General features: G+C 32.5%; 1 pseudogene; it reads right to left on the bottom strand.

The window, feature by feature from the left end:
- Window positions 1-398: 398 nt before the first annotated feature.
- LOC114392229 lies at window positions 399-6,463 on the bottom strand (annotated as a pseudogene).
- Window positions 6,464-8,221: the final 1,758 nt, after the last annotated feature.

Below are 8,221 nucleotides of genomic sequence, written 5' to 3' on the forward strand. Positions count from 1 at the left end.
CATATTACTTGTTTATATACATATATACGTAACTTATTTCTTATTCATTGGATAGTTTTTTTTATATCTAAAAAAATTATGTAAGGAAATAAACCTGAAAACCAACTATTAGAAAAATTGAAAAAAATAAAAACTTGCCTGAAATAAAGAAGATAGAAAAAAGGTGAAGCAAATGAAACTTTCAAAAAAAAAAAGATGAAAATTTTATTTGTTTTCTGATGTAGCAATAGCATGATTGGAGTTTTTCCTCCAAAGCCCCTTTTTCTTTTATTGGTTCCTCTCATGAGAAAACAAGTAAAGATGTTGCATGTATTCTGAAGTTCAGAAGTACTATCGAGAGAACTAACCAAACCAGGAGGTAAGTTTGGCTTTGGCAGTTTTACAATCGACCAAGAATAAAATCTTAAATTATTTTTATGAATCGGACAAAAAGGTAACACTAGCTGCATAGAAATTTCATCCTCCCCAACCCTTGCCCGAAAAACTTAGTGTCCGTTTGGTAGAGACAAAAAAGAATGAAAAAAGAGTGAAATCAACAGTAAAATTCTGTGGAACCCACATTTTTATTCTCTACTTTAATTCAAAACTTTAATCTCTTTTCTTTCCACCCTACCAAGTATAAGCTTAGACAAATGTAAACTACATCCAAAATGATTTAAAAATCATCCAGCTTTAGATGGCTCACTTGTAGATTTCGTACCTATGTTCTTCCTCACAAATTCAGACAAACTTGCACAAGCAGCACGCCCTCTTTCTAGGCAGTGAAGATAATCATTCACTAGAAATAAAAAAAAATAAACAGAAAACTAATTAGATCATTGTGAAACCACTGAACACTGTATTTTTCACCTTATCATTTTCTTTATTATTTTATTATTTATAAGTCACCAGGTCTAGCCCAAAAATATATAATAAGGAAAGAGGAAACAGTCAGATCCACCAGAGGTTCTTTAATAGATTCATGGCCCAAGCACAATTAGATCTTGCACATTTTATTGATTTTATTCTGCATATCTCCCATTAAAAGGAAATTTTCTTCAAATCAGGGGAAGAAATCTCACTGATTCGATCTCATTCCATTTCTTTCCCAATAACAAGTAAATTAGGATGGCAAGTGATTTGAGGAAGCATGATTAAGGGGGAAAGAAATTCAATAATTAAATATAGTTAGGGAAATTTCTAGTGGATGGCATGTTTGGTACAAATCCAATGGTTATAATTAACCATTAAATTTCAAGAAAATACATGATGATGAAGAATAACTCTTGGAAGTAACTTAATCCCTCCTTATATGATCGGTTTACACTAGGTGTAAGTCCCAAATCTTAGTCATTGAATTAAGATAATCTAATGGTCTCAAATTCTCTAGCTACAAATTAGAAAGAAAAAAAAGTAATATTACTCACGTAACATAAAACCCCAAAATTGGCTCACGTGCAGCAACTCATCTCATCTGGCCAATTACATGATTCAATTTACTTATGCCTCGTCCAATTAAAGAATAGATGGTGAGCAACACCATTTTTGATGAATTGCGTGAGCAAGACTTGATTAATTTAATTCAAGTAATTGTTATTGAATTATCGTTTCGAATAACTGTTCTTTCAGCTTCACGTAATTGTTATTGAATCTGATTGATTTAAGTACTTAGTTATTATTTTATTCATGAAGCCAATAGTTTTTTAAGCCAATCGTGTTCTTCTGGATGGTTTTAAATTTTACTCACGTATTTCAATTAGTTTAGTCACGTTAGTCCATTAAAGCTAATTGAAATTGAATCGTGAGAGGAGAGTAGCAGTAAACCAATTCTGAGTTTGGTGTCACGATTCTGTCTAGCAGAAGAATTCCTGGATTTGGAGATATGTTGCCAATCGGTTTTAAAACTTATAGGAATGAAAAGTTTAACTGGTTTCAATTATCAATCGGAAATTTTGATTGACTTTTTCAATCAGCTATAAAACTTGCAGTAACAAAAAACTAATTTACTAGCTTCAATTGTCAATTAAACGATTGAATAGGGTTTATTGTGTTCTAAGAATAGGATACGAAAAAGAGTCACATGACTCATTTAATTTTTTTAATTTTTAGTGACATTCTGTGCAAGCATAAGCTAAAGCATTAGGCCAGTGTTGGAAAAGTAGATACTTAAGGCACAAAAAATTCCTATTGAAGGTACTAACTAAAAAAAGGTTAGAGTAAGTGTGGCAGAATACCTGACATAGCACCCTGTGTAACTGATGTCATGATTCCATTTTCCATAGGCTCACTACCCACTTGCAATGATCTCTCTCTGGTAGGACCGAGACAATTGTATTTGGAAAAACTAAATTGGCAAATGCTTTCATTTTCTGCCATAAGATGAAAAAGCATTAAATTAGAGTTGTATACAAGAAGCATGGGACTTAGGACTCCAATTAAAAAATTGTTATGCCAGTATGCCAAAGGGACAATAAAATATTAAATATACCATGGTTATGGGCTTACGGCAAAAACATATCATGTGCTGAGTTCCACTAAGCCTCACAGCATGTCATTAACTACACACATATGCAAGAACATTTCTAAGATAAAACAGACATTTGACTATAGGATGCATAATTAGTTACTAGTCCAGAATCTAGTTAGTTAGCATCTCATACATAGCTGGAATATTGGCTTTGCCCAAGTCAAAAACGGTTGCTAAAGTTACAAGGCAAATCAAATTTCCACTAATCAAGAATTTAAAAACTCCTATATTTTTAACAAGGATGAATAAAGATCTGCCGGGCTTGCATTGCAAAAGAACAAGGTATTACTAACTATGTGCTGGATCATGTCTTCTAATATCGTGGAAGCAGATAAAGGCAAAAGGTTAAATCATGTAAATGTATAAAAAGGTTAACAATGTTATGCCATCTAAAATAAAGGAGGTTGCTTATGTTTTCCAATAAGAGCGGTTAAGTTAAATCAAACCTCAAATGAGGATACTTCAATTTATTCAAACAAAAAAAGCTAAAGAATAAAAGAGTTGGCCTTATAACATCAATGATGAAAGGCTTGTCATGACAGCAATAGACATTAGGTGAATATAAAATAAAACTAATTAACCAAAAATGGTTCTACTAACCTCCTCTTCATCTTTGGTCGGGTCCAATATAATGCAACCACTATCTGTTACAGAGCAACATATTGCAACTGTAGAGACAAGGATGAGAATTCATTATTTTTAATAGTATGAAAACATAGAAATAAACAAAAAGACAAAAACCAACTAGTCTAGATTACCAGCAAGATGTTTTAGGGGAATTCCAGCATCCACAAGTGCAGCACATGCTGCATTTATTGCACATGGAAGAAGCTACATATTAAGTCAAGAAAAAGGAGCAAAAGATTGAGAAGCATATATATTGAATATTGATCACTTTGGGTCTCCAACCCCTAATATAATAAACAATAAAATCAAACTGAAATGTATATATTTGATGGAAATGATGATAGTCTTATTTGTTCTTTCATAGTCGTTAAAAAGCAATAACTTGCCCCGTTGCCCATGAAGGCCTGAACAGAATGACTGGATACCACTAGTCCACTACCCACCACTCATTCTAATAGTCAACCATTGAACGGAAACTGCACTCATGCATGTACCGCATGGTGTATGGATCATTAGTATTATTATTATTATTATTATTATTATTATTATTATTATTATACATTGTCATGCATGTCACAAGCAATCAAAATGGCAAGCCGGCAAGATCTCATACCTTGCCCTTTTGATGTCAAGAAAAGGGAACAAATTTCCATAAAATGAGATTAGAAAAATAGCACAAAAATATTTCACAGATATAAAGAACATTTACAGCACCTTATGACTCTCAAAGGATTAGTTTTTCCTTCCATTTTCAACAGTGTATAACACTACCCACTTAAAAAATAGGTTTGAAATTGAAAGACAAGCTGTGTTGTACTTTCAGCATCAGACTAAAATCCTAAGGAATACATGTCCTGATAAATCAAATCATAAAGTATTAAAAGGGAAGGTTGCAGTAACAGTAAACAATAACATATCCTTAAAGAAACAGTTACCAGATTAATCATATTAGAACTGGATTTTTAAGTAGGATACAGCACCATCATCGTGGACAACCTGTGGCAGAAACAAAGAGTGAAGATATCAGTTAACTACAAATCACACAAATCACTTAAATATTTATAAAGCAATCAAGAAAATAAAAGTTCCAATTTAAACTGAGAATCGTTCATACGAAAGAACCACAGAGCAGCATAGTCCTTATCATCCAAATTAGAGTAAAACCAAAAAGGTAGTTGCAAAGCACCATGTCATTTTAATCTATGTGATAGAGTATAAGCTGAGTCAGAGAGCTGACTCAGCATTACAATTAGTTTTGTAACAGCTGTCAATTGTATGACAGGTGGTGTTAGTTGTTACAGCTTGACTCGCAGTGCAAGCTATCTTTATATATGAGTTCTAAACTCATTCTCTGTAACTAAGAAAATATTCAGCATTGAAATAATAAAACTCTGCATTTCTCTCTCTCTCTCTAGATTCTTTACTAAGTAATTATAAATTATAAAACATGTAACAAACCAAATTTCTAATACTGAGAACAAAACTTGCCTGGACTATAACTGAAGTGGTGGTGTTGGGATATATTGTTCGAATGCAAATGCTTTCCAAAGTCCTCTTCAATATCATCTCATACTCCTTCTCCATTTTTCCTATACCATGGAAAAAAGATATTAATTTAGTTTTTTTTAATGAAAAAAGAAAGAGTTGAGTTGAGTACAGTATAGTATTGCTCCAACCAATTTGTCCAGTCTTCGGTTTCCAAATAACTTCAATGGATGCTTTTTCGGGGTTTTCATTCTTCTTGGTTCCGGCTTTGGGTCCATAAACAGCAGCAAGCACTTTGGTTTCTCCTTGAGCCCAACTGGCCGAACCATGGGCGCGATGCAGGATGGAACACGAGTAGGCCAGGGGTCTCAGTTGATTAGGAGTCCGGCCGTCAGGTCTGTCAGTCTCCATGGAAATCCTAATCCTTTAGGTCCCACCTTGGGGGTGCCAAAATACTTGAACCAGTGAACTTAACTTACTCAAAAGAAGAAACAATAGGAGGGTTGCACTGTCAATCTGCCACTGCTAGAAAACCCAAAGAGGCAGAACAAATGGATTAAAAAACCAGACCAAAACCATAGCAAAACACACCATTTAGGCTGTGAAAAAAAAAGGATAAAATTTTATAACATTCTTGTTTAGCTAGTAAATAAATAATAAATAAATAAATCCTACTCAATAGCATGGTCTGCTGATTTTGTCTGTTAGAGTAGTTGTTTGTAGTTGTACTTTGAACTTTTATGAGTTTCCATTGCTGCCCTTTGGCATATATTCTATTGTATAATATATCCCATTATATGTCTGCTATGTTAGTTATTTTGTCTTTTGTAGTGTGTTTCTTTCATTCTTTATTGTCCCAATAAACGAGCTATTTTGTTGTGTAGCTATATCTGGTAATTGTCTTTGTATTGGTTCTTCTAGAACCCGTGTTGGTTCATTGTAGTTGGACCTACTTTCAAATTTTCACATGATATCATTTGACAAGGATCTTTTGAAGGCTCTTATGAAGGCAATTACCTCAAAATGAAATTACTATAATGGTTTGGGATATTATCATTCAATTTATTATTGTTAACAGCCGTGGGCACTACTAAAACCTGTCTATGCCACCGTAGTAGCCATCTTATACCCACACAACTCTACATCAGCACGTTATCTAATTACAAAAAAAAGTTCTCATCATGCACATTCACAAAATAAATAATTGTCCATGTGAATCCTCCAGGCACATCTTGGTCAGCGCCAGTTATAGAGGCAATGGATTTGGTTTTGTGATTGTCTCCTTAATTCTCATTCTTGATCTTGGACAATCTACAGTAACCTTAGGTTTTAACAGAACAGAATGTTTATTGGGTTTTATTTCAGTACATTTTTTTTTATTTCATTCCCTTTTGTTTCTTTGTTGAAAGACTAAAATATATACTAGGCACAGATAATATTTGTACGTTTCCAAACTTCAAACCAATTAACAAGGATAATTTCAACTCAGCACAAATTCAACAATCAATTAATCAAATAAATTTTCAATAATAATTTCTCACAAGATTCACAATGAAAATTTTTCTTGCTCTTAGCTTCCCCAATTCACGCACATACTAAAAACCCTAAACCCTAAAAAGTAGGTCATAGACAGTGAGAGAAAGAGAGAAAAGTGAAGACAAACCTGTGGTTGAACAACTTTAGATCGAAGAACAGTGCCGACGGAGGTGATACAGAGAGCGCCCACGGAGAAGATGAGAATGTTAATGGAAGTTGGAGAAAGGGGGTGAAACTATCGGGGCTTCTGAAAATGTAAAACGGAAATGGGAAAAATTGTTTTGAAAAATTGTTTTAATGTGTGTCAATTTTCAATGGAAGAAGGAAAAATAAAATAGTACCAAAAAAGTTGTTTTTTAATGAAAGAGATGGAGAAAAAAGACAGTAAAAAAATTTGGGTTGATTTAAAAAAAATGTATCTCTTTGTTTAAGACAAAAAAAAATGGAGTGAAGGTCGGAGGAAAAAGAAACCTACGTTATTGTATTATGCTGCTAACAGGTAGTATGGTTTATATATTGTCAAGTCATAACAGAATTCAAGTAAGATAAAAGGTAAAAAAAGTTGATTGGTTTTTTAATTGATTATTAAGACAATGGTATCTCCAATGTGGCTATTTAAATGAATTGTTTAAAGTTAAGTAAAGTTGTTTAATAATTTTTTCATTGAAGGTAATGACTTGATGATAAATTCATTGAGTTGTTTATATGAGTAACACTTGTTTCATTGATTATTACTCGAAAAAATAATTTTTTTAATCTAAAATTTCATGCCACTCAAGTTATGTATTTATTCTAACAACTTTAATATTGTAGTAAATTTTTATGTAAAATTCTTCAATCTATATGATATTGTAAGACTCACAACCTTAACATTGTATGCTCATTAAAGTAATCATGCATTTTTACAAGTTTATATGAACTCATTAATGTAATTAATTTCCATAAATCATGTTCAATTTTTTTAATTGATTGTTTTGTAGGTTATAATTTTCAAAAATTATGTCTAAATTGTAAAATTCAAATTTAGACTAATTAAATGTAATTACATTCTCTAAATTAATGTATTAATACATATTATTTGTAATTGAATCAATTTTTTATGAAGCATCACATCGCCACATGTATTGTATTATTCGAAACGTTGTGTAGTTACATGTGTGAGAGTTATCGTGTGAGTCACCTTGCCAACTTTTGAAAAAATAATTTGGGAAAAAAATCGCCGAAAAATAATTATTTAACTTCACAATTGAATCACATGTATCATAATAAATACTAATTTTTCCATAAATTTACTGAAAAATAATTATTTTGATAGCAAAAGAAAGCAAGCTTCTTATTTTGATAAGAAAAACACTCTCATTTTGTAGCTTAAATAGACAAAAAGAGTATTATCTCATGTGATAAGCATCCCTATTAACCACCTAAAGCATTAAAAGTTACAATATATAATGAATTGTAAAATTTAGAGGGTGGCAGCTTAATCTTTTTGAATGGCACAGTTCAACTATTTGTTCTACAAATGCAATATGATGTGATTTTCTAAGTGTGGCATTGTTGGTCATGATTATTATTAATTATTTAGAGTGTATTAATGAAAACAATACACAATGGCAAACAACAAAGGAACTATGGATGAAAACCCACTTACACTGCACAACTCAGACAACCCGAGCATTATCTTGGTCTCCCAACTCCTTGAGCCACACAACTATGGACAATGGAGTTGGGCAATGCGCATTAGCCTTAGTGCAAAGAACAAGATTGGGATAATTGACAAATCCATCAAGAAGTTGTCATCCACAGATAAAGCTTTCCATTCCTGGCAACGTTGCAATGACATGGTGCTATCCTGGATACTAAATTCAATGAGCCCAGTGATTGCATCCAGCATTATCTGCATGGACACAACAACAACTGTATGGAAAGATCTTTCTAATCAATTTTTGTAGGGCAATGAATCAAGGATTTACCAAATCCAGCAAGAAATTGTTGAACACTGATAAGGTACAAATTCAATCTTAGTCTACTACAACAGAAAGAAAGCTTTATGGGATGAATTGGCCTTTT

The sequence above is a fragment of the Glycine soja genome, chromosome 17, assembly GCF_004193775.1.
Source record: "Glycine soja cultivar W05 chromosome 17, ASM419377v2, whole genome shotgun sequence".
NCBI lineage: Eukaryota > Viridiplantae > Streptophyta > Magnoliopsida > Fabales > Fabaceae > Glycine > Glycine soja.